Source organism: Triturus cristatus, chromosome 5_1 (assembly GCF_964204655.1).
Source record: "Triturus cristatus chromosome 5_1, aTriCri1.1, whole genome shotgun sequence".
In the NCBI taxonomy this organism is placed as follows: domain Eukaryota; kingdom Metazoa; phylum Chordata; class Amphibia; order Caudata; family Salamandridae; genus Triturus; species Triturus cristatus.
In genome coordinates, this window is record NC_140587.1 from 384,588,983 (window position 1) to 384,605,586 (window position 16,604).

Below are 16,604 nucleotides of genomic sequence, written 5' to 3' on the forward strand. Positions count from 1 at the left end.
CCCTGAAGTCAAACTCTGAACAGCCACACATCCATACAACTACTTCACAGGAGTACACCAGCAGCACTACACACAGGGCCCATCTACATACCTCAGGACTGACAAACACCAGTAAGAATCTACACACATACCCCCCTCACACCAGCAGTACACAACGCAAGTGCCAAACACACTGAAGGATGGCAATACTTGACAGTCAATACACACACAAACAACCACACACCCTGGGGTCAGCCACAAACATCACACACACACAAACACACACACACACAGGGATGCCACCACAAAAGTGGAAACAAATACAACAGACAAACACATAACCCAACAGAAACACACACAGAGCCACAACAACAACAACATACATGCCCTGTGCAGCTAAACTGGGGAAAGGCAATGGGAGCACAGACACAACAGGAGTGCACAACCTCATCACTCAGGAACAATGCACAGACAACATACCACAACACACACAAGAAGTGCACCATCGCAGAAAAACACAGCCACAGCAAAGAAACAACAGATGCACAGGCAGAACAATCACTTAGCAAACACAGCAGGATATCAGGGGATGCACACCAGGCAATCACAAGGCAACACACACACACAGCACTGCATGCACAACAAGCTGTGTGTGCACACACAGACATCAGTGACAGAACAGCAACCCACACAACACCATATAGCACAGCACAAAGACAACAGCACACCCAGGAAATGAAGCAAAAACACAAACAACACACATACATCCAACACAACACCCAATAGATGCACAAGTCTGGGACACAAAGGTGGAAACAACTTGACCAGAGGACTGGGCAGCACCCACATTTGAACTGCATAGGAGCAACCATGACTGACAAACAGCACCGGAACATCACACATGACCCATTGGGGAAATGCCCTGAGTGACACATTGACCCTGGACAAAGAACTGCACCACAAAGCACAGTGTCACAAATGAAGTCATGGGGAGGCACACACACATAAACCAAGGGGACAGCTGACACCAAAGTGAGGTGTACTGCATGTCAGTAGGGGACATGGCAGGAGTGTACCATACACAAAGAGAGGGAGTGCAGACTCACAATGGGTAGGCAGCTGAAGCAGAGATAGCGGATGGAATGACAACACACACAACATGCCATACTGGAGGCAAAAAGGCACCATGTGACAGCAATGCATGAGAAAACACAACCGCAATGGCAGTGTGGAGCAGCAGACACCAGACACATGGATGTGCAACAGAACACAACACTGACTTGCCAGTAACACTCTCTGCATTCTCACAAGTGACAAAAACAACAAGTAGGAGTCAGACAGAACTGCAAGGACACAGCAACACACTGCACAGTGCACAACATACAACTCACAATTGGGCATATATCCACATCCACGGGGATGAACAATTAAAACAACAGACACACAACTCCTGGGTGACACATGTGTGTAGTTGACAGTGCAGAGGCATGTACACATCAACACTCCCCACAAACTCACCCCTTCACACTGCACACTACCTGGCCATCCAAGAGCACAAATGGAAAGTAAGCCGTGGGACTAGGATGACTGGGCATCACAAGATGACCACACACATACACCACTGGGCACACATAAAGGAAGAACACACATACATGATGAACCTGGACAGCCTGCCTGCAATACTGTGTGCAGAAACCCACTCTGTGCTGGCAGTGACCCCCAACCTGACATGTTTACAATATAGCCAACATGAACTAATTGAGTAAATGACTACTGCTAACCATTGTAAACTGACACCATTGCCTACACAAGTATCTGGGTCAAGAAGAACTGAAGACCATGTCACCTCTGAAAAAAAAGAGAGTAAGTGAGCCCAAAAATTGACTATGTTGAAGTGGCACACAGACCATGTGGCACAGTAAACCATTTACACACAGCAAAATAACTTTATTCACTAAGGACACTGACAGAATAGACAACAGGAGCAACTGTCTTTATTCACATATTGCACAGATAGGTACCCCGAGAAGAGAAGAGCAAGGCACAAGATGCAGAGCATGTCCATGAGAAGCTGCACAGGCAAGGGTAAAACAGCAAGGCCAGTGGCCAGTACAGTGTGTAGAGTATGTCCATGAGAAGCTGCACAGGAAATAGTTCAACACAGCAATGAGCAACAAGGCCAGTGGCCAGTTCAGGGTGCAGAGTATGTCCATGAGAAGCTGCACAGGGAATGTGTGCGACTGTACCTTTCCATGGTCAGCAACACAGTCAGGGTGACTACCACTCAGACTTGGCTGTCAGGCGGACTGGGAGTTGGCTGTGTCTGGGGGACTGTCGGGGTACTTGACCGGGGAGAGAGCGGAACAGCTGAGGTAGAGCTATCAGTGGCTTGGCAAGCCGGAGGGCTGCTTCGACCAGGTGGTGTAGTGGCACGTGGAGGTGGAGTCATGCAGACGGGAGACACAGTGTGGCTGGGAGATTGTGGAGGGGTGCGCTTCCACTTCTTGGGGATCCTAAATGGCTTGACTGACTGTGGATGAATGGGAAGTGGTGTGGGCACAACAGGCACACTCACCACCACAGCTGCTGCAGGTGCAGGTGCTGGCAGCCCCTCTGGTGATGTGCTGGACCCAGCGGAATGCTTTGCCTGGCTTCACCTCTGCTCCCCCTTCCCCTGTTTACTAGGTGTTACCCCTACAGTGCCCTCCGGCCCCTGCTTCACTGGGCTCGGAATGGGAGTCGAGGTGGTTGGTGATTCTGCCTTGGAGCCCTTCCTAGGTGTACCCTTGGCATGCACCACCTCCTAGGTGGGCACAGACACTGTATGCTTCTCTTTGTGTGATGCTTTAGAAGCAGGAGAGTCCTTGGATGGGGATGCCACTGAGGCATGGGTGCCTCAGGTCTGCTGCTTTGCTTTTTGTCCACCGGTGTCGCCTGACGGGCTTTTCTCCCTGCGCTCTGGGATGGCTTTGGTCTTCTGTGGGGATGGGGTCTGCACCCGGGACCGCTTGAGTTGCTGCTGCTGTGTGCTTCGTGTGCTGTATCGTGACTTTGACGTTTGTGGACCGTGGTCACTATCGTCAGACGTGCCCACTGCCAGGGGGGTCGACAAAGGGACCGGAGCTGGACTGTGAGTATGTACCTGTTGCAGGGCAGACGTCGCTGTTGATGACAAAGCCTGGACTGTCCAGTGCAGCCCACCCACGTCTGAATGTATGCCCTCCATGAAAGCAACCACCTGTGGCAATTTCTTCTCGTGGTCAATGAAGGCATTGAGGAGAGCTGCCTGGCCTACACACAGCTGGCGCAAAAGGTCCATAGACTCAGCACTTATGGCAGCAGGGGGGACAGGGGGAGGGGCAGCGGTGCCAGGGGTGAAGGACACTCTTCCCCTCTTACTGAGGCAGACACCGGCAGCACCAGAGGAAGTGGCTGGGAGGGTGGGCACTGGCCGCTGTGTGGTGGAAGTCGATGCAGAGTCCCCATTCCCTGTGCCCTCCAACATGGATGCATCCCTGCTGGCATCGGATGATGTGGTGCTTTGCGTCTCAGGCTGGGATTCCTCCAGCAGACTCCTGTCCCCCTCTGAGGTGCTGGTGACATCTGTGTCAGAAGGCTCCTGGGCAGCTGTTGTGCTAGTTTCACCCCCACTGGTGTCCGTCTCCTATCCCTCCATGACCACAGGTGATGTTGCATGAGAGAGAGAGATGTAGGGTCAGGTCAGTGACAGCAACTGAACAAACATATGCAAGCAATGCATCACAAAAGAAGACCAAATCTACACGTTGCACACCACCCTGGGCAATCACATCGTGCCAACTCACTATATTGACTCAAGCAGTGCGTGGAAACTGGAAACTCAGGCATGAGTGAGCCATGTGATGACCACACAGCACAACACCCTGCTTGTGGCTCTGTTCAAACAGACACACACCTAGCTCTGAGCACATCTAGGGACATGATGGGGGCACAGTACGTGTTGCCAATGACAGATCTGGATGGAACAGGAGGGGACAACACAGACCCAGACTACAACATGACAGTCCACAATGGACATTAGCCCATGCCACCCACCATGACGTGGCTTGGGGACAATAGAATGGTGCACATTGCTGTCAGATGTGTAGGCCTCCCCAATCTGGGTGCATGCAATGGACGCATTGATGTACGGACAGAAAGATCGGGCACACTGCCGTTCCCTCCCATGGGATTCCCAAGACTACCCCAATGCAGAAGAAACCTGAAGAGCACAACTCAGAATGTAATGTGAAGGCACAGCATCCAAATCACCTTTGTAAGTACAGGTTGGGCAAATGCATGCCACCGTCACCCAGGCCAGCAGACACTTACATGCCACAGCATCACACTATGAACATCACATAGGCCAGTGCTGGCACAGGCTCTGTACACATGCAGCCACTCCCAGCCAAAGCCAGACTCCCCAAATGCTCACCCCTGGCTTGCTGCTGATGCTCCTTCAAACGTGCATTCAGCTCAGACTGTGACACCGCCAAGATGTGCCCCGTTAGTGGTGTCATGCTGCGCCATGCCAAACGCCCAGTGCGAGGAAGCAGCCCCAAGGTCATCTCTGCCAAATTCTTTGCCAGCCGGCTGATGTCGTCCCATCTCTTGTGGCAGTGGGTGCGCCATTGGTTTGAGACCCCAAGAGCTCGCACCTTCGATGCAATGGCCCTCCACACAGCCTTATGCTGGTGTACCTTGAGCTGCAGGCATGGGAGACAAGAGGGGGAAGTGATCAGTGACACAGTGTCATGTACCGACATCTATCAGTATAGCAGCAAGATACAAAATCATCACATATCCAACGATTGGTCAATCAGATACTATAGTACAGCTCACATGGGACACCTGCATGGGAAAAGCTGATGTTAAAGCATACAGGTGTGAGGGGGAAAGCAGTCCCTGCACATCTAACGCACATGCAGGATGCCAGCACTGAAACACCCATGTAGCCTGCCCACATCTCCAGTCCATTGTTGGCTTGAGCAACACATATACCACATGTTCACCTGTGTTTGGGGGTGGACTCACTGTGTCCAAGACTGCGCAGCCATCAATGTCCCTGTCCTATGAATAGATGAATGTGTCATGGTGGTCACATTGGGGGACATGATCTCACAAATATAAAATGCCATTCGCAAGGGCAGTTGTGTGCAAAATACAGTGCTGAGATGGTCCATAGCTGGAGTGCAATGTGAAGAGACTGATGTCATACTCTGTAAGTTAAGTGAGGTGTTTTTGTCTTTGTAGGCGGGGACTGTGCAGGCCAGCTGGGCTCACACTGAGATGGACTACAGGGGCACACACAGCCATCCAGCCAAGCAATCACTGTCCTGACTACAGCATGAACAACCTTCTGCGTCACTGTATGGCTGACAACACAACACAGGTCACTCATACATACATGTGCAGGGAGGAAAAGTTGTGGCATTGGGTACACACACCCTCCCACTGGAGACAGCATGTAAGGCAGTGCATGACACTACCCCACACTCCCAGGCACATACTGCATCAGTCCAACTACATGTGTGGCCCCTCTGCCCTACCCCACCACTGTCGAAGACTTACCATGACATTTGGGGCACCATACAGCTATGGGTACTGTGTGAGCACCTCGTCCACCAGGACCTCCAGCTCCTCGCTCGTGAAGGGAATGACACGGATCTTCCTTGTCCTTGCCATCACTGTGGACATGAGACAACAGCAGCGGAATTGGGTGGTGAGGGGTCTCAGGCAGCCGTCCCTGGAGGCACAGCAGATGATGAGGCTCTGGCAGCAGTCCCTGGAGGCAGCAGCTGGTGAGGGGTCTCTGGCAGCAGTCCCTGGTGCAGCAGCAGGTGAGGGGTCTCAGGCAGCAGTCCCTGGAGGCAGCAGCAGGTGAGGGGTCTCAGGCAGCAGGCTCTGAGAGCAGTGGCAATGTGAGGCTCACTCCCACACATATAAAGCCCCCTGGGGTCGTTTCAAAGGTGCCAAGCATCAGCAATTGGTGGTCCAGATCTGCCTCTTTCAAATGCATCCAATGACTGCCTCCACCGTGGTGGAGCACGCCTACCACGATCTTCAAAGTTGCATCATGTCACCGCAATTATGGCTCCCATTGGCTGTAAGGGCAGGCTCCATGGCAGTGACACAACGCTGGGGCCCGGGGTGCGCTACCGCGATGGTGCATCTTTCAAATGCAGCCAATGTCCGCCTCCGCGGTGGCAGAGCACGCCTACCGCGATCTTCAAAATTGCATCATGTCACCACAATCATGGCTCCCATTGGCTGTAAGGGCATGCTCCATGGCAGTGACACAACGCTGGGGCCCGGGGTGCGCTACCGCGATGGTGCATCTTTCAAATGCAGCCAATGTCCGCCTCCGCTGTGGCGGAGCACGCCTACTGCGATCTTCAAAATTGCATCATGCCACGCTATCGAGCATCGCATTGGCTCTAGGGCAAACTCCATGGCGGTGACACACCGCAGGGGCCCGGTGTGTGCTACCATGATTTTAGCGGCAGAGCATATCATCCGCCATTTCCACATGTCTCCATGCCTATCAGTACCGCACTTGTGTGAATGGAGGTGCTGGTGACACACCACCGGGGCCAGGCGGTAGCTACCACGATTTGGATGGCGGAGCATGCCAACTGCCATTTCCACATGTCTCCATGCCTATTAGTACTGCACTTGTGTGAATGGGGGTGCTGGTGACACACAACCAGGGAACAGGCGGTAGCTACCGCGATTTGGATGTCAGAGCTTGCCAACTGCCATTTCCACGTCTCCATGCCTATCAGTACCGCACTTGTGAGAATGGGGGCTGCTGGTGACACACCGCAGGGGCCAGGAGGTAGCTACCCCAATATGGGTGGCGGAGCATGCCCACTGTCATATGGGCATGTCTCCATGCCTATGACTACCGCACTTGTGTGAATGGGGGTGCTGGTGACACACCGCTGGTACCAAGCGGTAGCTACCGCGATATGGGTGCCATGCATTGACATGAGTCACTGCGATTTGGGTGGCGGAGCATGCCCACTGCCATTTCTACATGTCTCCATGCCTATCAGTACCGCACTTGTGTGCATGAGGGTACTGGTGACACACCGCTGGGGCCAGGCGGTAGCTACCACGAAATGGGTTCCATGCATTGACACGAGGCTCTGCCATTCATGCGGCGGAGCATGCCAACCGCCATTTTCATATGTCTCCATGCCTATGACTACCGCACTTGTGTGAATGGAGGTGCTGGTGACACACCGCCGTGGCCAGGTGGTAGCTTCTGTGATTTGGGTGTCATACAATCGCAATGCCCATCTGTCAAACATCAACAGGGCACAGTGCCAAGATGGTCAATGGAACATCATCGTTCACACAAGGCCAATCTTCCATTTACTCCACTGATGGCTACACTTGCCATGTTTGTGTGTGTGTTTCGTAGATTGGCCTGTACCCACTCACATGTCACGTATGGATTTGATGTTGGTGTAGGCAGGACAGTGTTGTTCTAGACTCTACAATGTGTACACATGTCAATGTGTTTACGTGCAGTGACAATCACAGCGATGCTCGTCTCAATGAATGATGAACTATGTTGCATTGCCTCTCATGTCTGCTCATGCACACATTCGTCATTCCAGTGCCGACTGTCTGTGGTCATTGTGTGGTGGATGTGTGCCAGGTTGTAATGATGCATTGAGGTGTGACAGGTACAGCAGCTATGTATGAGACAGTGGGTTAGATTAGTTACACATATGCTGGATGCTATACTCCCAGGCGTGCCTATTTGAAATGTGCCTGTATCTCTATGTGCATTCACATTGACCAAGGTGGTGTTTTAGGTACTTGTCTTGTGTAAGTTGACAGGTGTGGCCTTTGTGCACATGAAGGTCTCCCTACATGTGAGCTGGTCTGTTAGTCAAGATTGATGTCAGTCATTGTTGTCGTTGTGTCATCCAGAACGTGATGTGCTGTGCACATCTCATGATGTATTGCATTGACATATGTTCACTATTATCTCCAATAGGAGGAGGCCAAATTTGATTTGTCACTTGACGGTGCTGGAGGACATGGAGGATGTTGCGATCATATGGAAATGCCGCCTGGACAGAGCCACCCTGAAAACCATTTGTGATCTGTTGGATCCCCACCTGCAGCCTCGCAGGACATATCTTTCACCCCTTCTTATATGGTGATGGCGGCTCTGCATTTTTTTGCCACTGGATCGTTCCAAGAGACAGTGGCCAGCGCTGGTGGGATGTCACAACTGCTGTTCAGCATGGTGCTGCGTGATGTACTGTCCGCCATGATGTTATACAAGGACTGATACATCCATTTCCCCAGGGGTGCTGAATTGCCAGTTGTGAAGGGAGACTTCTATCCCCTTTGACACATCCCCAATGTTGTTGGTGCCATTGATTGCACCCTTGTCGGGCTTGTGCCACCACAGGCAAGTGAGCACATTTACCGCAATTCCAAGAATTACCACTCCATCAATGTGCAGGTGGTGTGCCTGGCAGATATGACCATCTCGCACATGTGTGCCAAATTCCCAGGCTTGGCCCATGACTCCTACATCCTGCGGAACAGCATTGTTCCTCAGCTGATACCTAATCTGCTTCCCGAGCGTGCATGGATTGTAGGTGAGTATGACTAGTCGTGTGGCGTGCTGGGTGTGTGACCTGCTGCCCTCAGCCTCTGCGACATTGCAATGTCTATTTGTGTTTGTCATACCTAGGTGACTCTGCATATCCCAACCTTACCAGGTTGCTGAGCCCACTGCGGAATTCCAGGTCCCCGGCTGAAGTCCGCTACAATGAAGCCCATGGGAGGACACGTCGTGTGGTGGAGTGTACTTTTGGTCAGCTCAAGTCACGTTTCCGCTGCCTGGACAAGACCGGAGGTGCACTGGCATACTCGCCCAGGAAGGTGTGTCAGATTGTAGTGGCATGCTGCATGCTCCACAACCTAGCCATTCGCAAGGAGATTCCCCTGCTCCTGGATGATGGTGAGGACCCAAGGCCCCATCCCGCAAACCTAGCCGTGTCCAGTGATGAGGACAGTGGAGAGGAGGAAGGTGTTGACCTGCGTGAACAGCTCATCACCCGCTACTTCACTTGAAGGTGGATGTCAATGTGCAACATACCCATTGTCTGCTGATATTGCTGTTGTCGTGAGGGGGCATGTGAGAATTGTAGCAGCAGCCAGTTGTAGACTCAGTGGTGGTTGGCAATGTTTCTGGTACAGGTCATTTGGGAACATCTACAAGATGTGTATGTTGACACTTGTTGCCCATTGTGACATGTGCATGTTGGGTTATCCTGATGGTAGGGGTTGTGTGATGTCTGTGATGCCTCACCCAGACCAGTGAAAGTAGTTCTGTTGTGTTTCCCTAGGTGCCTTTGACTACTCTTTGCCTACATACAGCCCATGCTCCTGGTATATTGTGATCATATTGAAGACTGTACATCCTGCAATAAAGACAGAGCAGACACAACAACATGTGTGTAAGGATATTTTATTTGCAATGGTTAGATGCGAGGGGGGTGTATATTTCCATTGGGGGTGGGGTTGAGCAGTGAGTTGACAGTTGGGGTAGATGAGATAATCGAGTAGTCACCACATTGATGTGGTGACCCAGTCCAACAGACAGATGCCATTCACAAGGCAGTGTGGGGAAGGACAGTCCAAAAAGTCAATGCAGTGGTGGAGAGGGTTGCCATCATGGCTGGCTCCATGACTAGCGTCTAGCAGGTGCTTTGCCTCCAGATACTCCCAGGATGTTCTTGGGACGGCCCCTTCGTCGTTTGGCAGGGGGGGGCCCTGCTGCAGGGCCAGTGGGGTCTGAGGACTCACCCCTCTCTGTGGGCGCAGGGGAGGATGGTGAACTGTCATCGTGCGGCCCACCAGAGGGAGGTGGAGGTGTTGTCTGTGGTGCATGCCTGTCCCTCAGTACCACCACTTGCTGGCTCAAGAGGTCCACGATTTGTCCCATGCGGGTGTCGATGGACCTCATCAGCAGGATGAGCTCATGCAGCAGTTCGCCCGACCGGCCCGTTTGTCCCTGGGCCTGTTCGTATGTGCCCAGGACTCTGGTGATGTGTTCCAGGGATTGGGTCCCAGCCTCCTGTTGTCCATGGGTGACCTTGTCCCTCCCACCTGCCCTGCTGCCACGGACCTGTTGCCTCACCACTGTGGGTGCCAGCATCCTCTCCCTGCCCTCCTCCGTCGGTGGTTGTGCTGGTCATCCTTTGGGACAGGGAGGATGTTGCAGGCAGCACTGTTGGTGGTGGCCGCACAGGCTGTGACAGCAGGGGTCTGCTGTGAAGTTGTTGCTGGCGCAGATGTGGTGGGGGGATGATGAGGTCCTGGGACCTGTTGCTCCCTGGCCCACCAGATGGGCCGGCTTCGAGCTCATTGTCCATGGAATCCTGAGAGTCAACATCTGAGATTCCATGTACCGGGGAGACTGGCTCTGCAGGTTGCTGCTGTTGTCCTCTGCAGTGAGTTCTTGGTCACCTGTCAGATGAGAAATGGTCATTGTAGTGCACCCGGCAAGCTTTGTGTTAGCTGTATGTCATTCACTTTTTGTACACTGCACTGCACAATTGACAGATCATCACATTGTTTACTATGTGCACTACTGTGCTTCCTGACATGATGCAGTGGTACAGGTATTACTTGTCCATGGTGTGAGGTGTCAAGGCATACCATGCGACCCGTGCACAATTAAGGATTACAGGGACTTGTTGCCATCTAGGGCCTGGCACAACATGTGTTTAATTGAGAACTCATTGTTAATTTGTCTGACCTGGCAGACGTCACATCTGGCCATGGACTGGCCATTGTCATTTCCTGCATACCTTTGTCCTGTCATGTGCATATCTTGATTTGTACCACTACACATGCTTTCATATTTTTCGAGTGGTCCTTGTTGCACTTGCCCCATGGCAATGCACATGTAACTAGGTGCTGTGCATGATTGTGCCCTGACTTTCTTCTACTTGTGCATTGGTGTGTCACACTTTGGTAGCTGTGACAGTTTCCTTAGCTTACCTGTGTGCATACTGTGCTTGGCAATGGGGTAGGTATGCCTCTTTGTGCAATGAGGGCTGGTGTTGTCATATGGCACCATTTAATTTGTGACAAATGGGTGGGTGCACGTGCTGGCTACTTACGTATAATGTGCCCACATTTGGGTTTGTTATGTCACACGTGTGTGTGTGAGTGGTGGCAGCTTACATCCTGCTCAGTGGGGTCACAGGTCCAGAATCAAATGTCTACCTACCTGTAAGTTTGTTTGGTGTACTGCAATGGCTTCCAACTGCTTCTGGGTGGGGGAGTGCTCCATCGTGCTCAGGTGTGGGACAGAGGGAATGTCAGGAGTAGTAGTGCAGGCCACCAACCCCCAGACACCCTCACTGTGAAGATGGCTACCTACCTGTAAGTTTGTTTGGTGTACTGTGCTGGCTTCCAACTGCTTCTATGTGGGGGAGTGCTCCATCCTGCTCAGGTGTGGGACAGAGGGAATGTTGGGATTGTAGTGCAGGCATCCCACCCACAAACACCCTCACTGGGAAAATGGCTACCTACCTGTAAGTTTGATGAGGGTGATGTAATGTCTTCCAACTGCTTCTGGGGGGGCTCCATCCTGCTGAGGGGGGGGGCAGGGTGCATGGTGGGAGTAGTGGTACAGACCTCCCACCCACAAACACCCTCACGGTGAAGATGGCTACCTGTAACTTTGTTTGTTGTACTGCAATGGCTTCCAACTGCTTCTGGGTGGGGGAGTGCTCCATCCTGCTCAGGTGTGGGACAGAGGGAGTGTTGGGAGTAGTAGTGCAGGCTTCCCACCCCCAGACACCCTCACTGTGAAGATGGCTACCTACCTGTACATTTGTTTGGTGTACTGTGCTGGCTTCCAACTGCTTCTGGGGTGGGGAGTGTTCCATCCTGCTCAAGTGTGGCTAATGTAATGGCTGACACATGCTTCTGGGTGGGGGAGGGATCCATCTTGCAAGGCTATAGGACAGGGGGCATGGTGGGAGCAATGGTGCAGGCCTCCCACCCACAGACACCCTCACTGTGAAGATGGCTACCTACCTGTAAGTTTGTTTGGTGTACTGTGATGGCTTCCAAATGCTTCTGGGTGGGGGGGTGCTCCATCCTGCTCAGGTGTGGGTAGTGTAATGGCTGACACATGCTTCTGGGTGGAGTGGGGGAGGGATCCATCTTGCTAGGCTGTGGTACAGGGGGCATGGTGGGAGTAGTGGTGCAGGTCTCCCACACCCAGACACCCTCCCAGGGAAGATGGCTACCTACCTGTGAGTTATATGTGGGTTGTGTAATGGCTGACACATGCTTCGGGGTAGGGTAGGGGGAGGGACCCATCTTGCTGATGCTGTGGGACAGGGGGCCTGGTGGGAGTTGTAGTGCTATCTGCCTGTACACATGCCCCCATGGTAATGTTGGTAGCTATGTTTGGGGTGAATGGGAGTGGGTGAATGTTGGATCTGTGAGCAATGTTTTTGTGAGTGTGTGGTGCAGATGGATAGAATTTGTCCTAGGTGGTGTAGCTTTGTAGTTGTGCAAGACAGTACATAGCAGAGTGGCGGTAGTCATTTGTTTGTACTTACCAGCCTCCACTCCCCTGGCTACTCCTGTGAGTCTCTCTGGATGCAGTATGGCAAGCACCTTCTCCTCCCATGGTGTGAATGGTTTTTGTGGAATGGGAGGGCCACCGTCAGTCCTCTGAGACAGCTCACGGTTCTTGCTCCTCCTCTCCGTGACCACCCTCTTCAGATCATGCCACCGCATCATGATCTCCTTTTTTGATCTTGGGGTGGTCCCTACTGCATTGACCCTTTGACCTATCCTTGCCCACATTTGGATCCTTGTGGCTAATGGTGTCTGTTGGACCAGCGTACCAAAAAGTAGTGGTTCCACTCTGACTATCTCATCTACCATGAATGTCAACTCACTCTCTGTGGTGTGCAAAGTGGTTGTGGGTGCAGGAGTGTGAGTGGTGGTTGTGGTTGTGATGTGCATGGTGTGTGTTGTGCTGGGGGTTAGTTGTGGAGGTGTGGAGGTGGTGGTGGTGGTGGTGCTGTGTGTGGTGTGGCTAGTGATGTTGTGTCCTTTGCCATTCCTGTCAGCTGGGGTATGTGCCCCTTCTCTCATGGAGTATTGCAATGGATTGTGGTCATGGAAAGGGCTGGTTTTATACTCAGCTATGTGGGTGTGTCCAATTGGGGTGTTGCTGTCAGGTGTGTTGTCCTGGGATTTGTATGTTTCTTTTTGCCATGTGGTTGTGTCATTGGGGTGTGCTTTGTGTATTTGGGGGGCATGGCTGGTTTTCTGTGTGCACTTTTTGGCCTTCTTGTGGGTTTTTTGATTCGTCCATCAAATTATTTACGGATCGTCCGCCGCGGTGGCTGTGCTTCAGCTCTTCAGCTGGCTCTCCCATTCATCCCATTGTGCAACCGTGGCGGTCGGAGACAGCGGTACGTACCGTGGGACTGTCGGGGATATCCTAATTTCCGGTGCAGTGTCTCCGCTATACTTGTTGCGGGTTGGTGTTTTTCCGCCGCGAATCCGACCACTGCGGACGGATTTTGGCCGTCTCCACCCGCTACGGGCGGTTTTTCCTGTCCTCATTCCGCCGCATCAGTGTTTTTTGGTGGTTGATCCTAATTTGGCCGCCAGTTTTCCCACGGTGCCGGTGGGCGGTTGTTTTCCGCTTCCATGGCGGTCGGGGTGCTTTTCCACCCACCATCCTAATAGACCCCTTAATATTTTATAACAATCTTTTTGTGACTCATTTGTATATTACGCTCCTGAATCCACCGTAAATTAAATTATAGATCATCTTTAAATATGATACATTTTGGGTTGCTTATATTTTTTTCTCTGTAAGCATCTTGATCTATCCTGCATTCTCTTATTTTGTATCAATAGTATTGCTCACTGATTCTATGGTAACAATGTAACCTTCACTATTTTCATTATCAAGACCAATATTATCCAGTGAATGTACACTTTTTTATCCCTGATGTTCCTCTATGTATACACTTTAAATACACTTGCATGATGTCCCATTTTCTTGCACTTCATGCAAGTAAACGTTCCTAGTAGTGCACTGTAGATAAACAGCTTAATTCGCAGCACTACCACATTTTAAACATGTCCCCCGATTATGAATCCTCCTAACTGATTTGCGGTCAGTGTGTTTTTTGCTAGCAGATTCACTTTTAGAAAATGTACCTTTTGACGTTCCTGTAGAAAGGAAGTTCCCTACAACCTCTTTGGCATCCATGGGTCTCACTCCCCCTCGTCCTTTTTCATTGATGATCTTAATGGTGTTTAGACAAAATATTGAACAAAAATAATGTATACCAAAATGTCGAAGCAAAAATATGAGGATGTGAAGCGTTTCATGGACAGGAATATAGAAGGTAAGAATATCATTTTAAATGTTTTTTTTAATAACGTATAAAATATTGTTTTAGATAATATCACTGCATACAATATAGTTTGTGTTATTTCATATGTATTTTATTGTAGAGTGTTTGAATCTATGTGTTTAGTCATTTGTGTATTTAAACTGATAACTTATTAATTTAGAAATGGTTGGAAAAAAAAAATTCAGTTGTAATAATGTTTAAAATAAATGTATATGTAATTTCTTCTTAGTAGCAAGATGTTGGGTTTTTAGGTGATAAAGGAGGGGAATATTTTAAAAAGTGAATATTTGAATTTAAATGTCAGTTATTTTAAGGGAATGCATATTAATATTGTAGAATTAAGATTTTTTAAATTATTAATTTTTATTACAAATATTCGATAATTAATTTGAAAGTATTGATCAATTATATATTTGGAATTTATATTTTAGTTTGAATATTACAAGAATTCTTTTGATTATTGAAATGATGGAATTAAAAAAAAACATTTTAAATTGAAGAATGTAAAACATTTCTAAAAGTACTTTTGTTACATAATGTTTAATTTAATAAATGTACTGTTGATAAAAATGTTGGGAAATGTCTTTGTGTTTACACATTTGTGGGCCCGATTCACAGAATTAACTTAAGACAAAATCCTAAACTTACTACTTTTGGTATTCACAGAATGCACTTACTACTTTTGGTATTCACAGAATGGATTTATGACTACTAACTTTACGTCCGCACTCGGGCCGGAAATTCCGGCCTGGAGGCGGAGCTTCCAGCCCAGAGGCGGGGCTTCTGGCCCGGAGGCGGAGCTTCCGGCCCGGAGGTGGGGATTCCGGCCAGTGGAGGATATTTAGCCATGGCTGAAATCTCCACCTCCGGGCCGGAAGCTCTGTCTCTGGGCCGGAAGCTCCGCCTCCGGGCCGGAAGCCCGCCCGAGTGCGGACGTAAAGTTAGTAGTTGTAAATCCATTCTGTGAATACCAAAAGTAGTAAGTGCATTCTGTGAATACCAAAAATAGTAAGTTTAGGATTTTGTCTTAAGTTAATTCTGTGAATCGGGCCCTGGTGTGTTTAATAAGATAACTTAATTTCGAAATGTTTGAAATAATGTTTTTTTCAGTTGTATTAATGTTTAAAATAAATGTATATGTGATTTATTTTTAGTAGCAAGATGTTGGGTTTATGGGTGATAAAGGAGGGGAATATTTTAAAAAGTGAATATTTGAATTTAAATGTAAGTTATTTTAAGGGTTTGCACATTAATATTGTAGAATTAAGATTTTTTAAATTATTAATTTTTATTACAAATATTCGATAAATAATTTGAATAGTATTGATCAATTATATATTTGGAATTGATATTTTAGTTTGAATATTACAAGAATTCTTTTGATTATTGAAATGTTGGAATTTTAAAAAAAACATTTTAAATTAAAGAATGTAAAACATTTCTAAATGTACTTTTGTTACATAGGTGCCGATTTCGATCCGGGACTAAGAAATAGCGTGCGAATCGTATCCGTATATTTTCACATACGAATCGTACAAGTACCGTACAAACTGCGAAGTACGATTCGTACGTGAAAAATACATACGAATTGCGTCGGGAAAATGGTCCGAGAGGGAGCCGGACATTTTTACGTGCAAATCGTAAAACAGAAGTCCGAGCGCGCAAGTACGATCCGTACCGCCCGTCCAAATACACAACCGCATGTAAAAGGCCCAGTATGGAGCGAACGCTGTAGCCTACATGTACACGGGTAAACTTGTGCCCGAATACGAGTCGTACAGCCACCCCACCCCGCACATGTCAGCACCGTACCCCCGTATGTCAGCACCGTACCCCCCTCCGCACCATACCCCAACACCGTAGCACAGCGCCGCACCTGTACGGGCCGCACCCCAGGCCCGTCTCCCAACCCCGTACCCGTTCGCACCATACCCCAACACCGTAGCACAGCCCCGCACCTGTACGCACCGTACCCCAACACCGTGGCACAGCCCGCACCTGTACGCTCCGCACCCCAGGCCCGTCTCCCAGCCCCGCACCTGTACGCCCTGTACCCCAGGACCGTACCCCAGCCCCCCAGCTGTACGCGTCGCACCCCACGCCCATCTCCCAGCCCCGTACCTGTACGCACCGTACCCCAACATCGTAGCCTAGCCC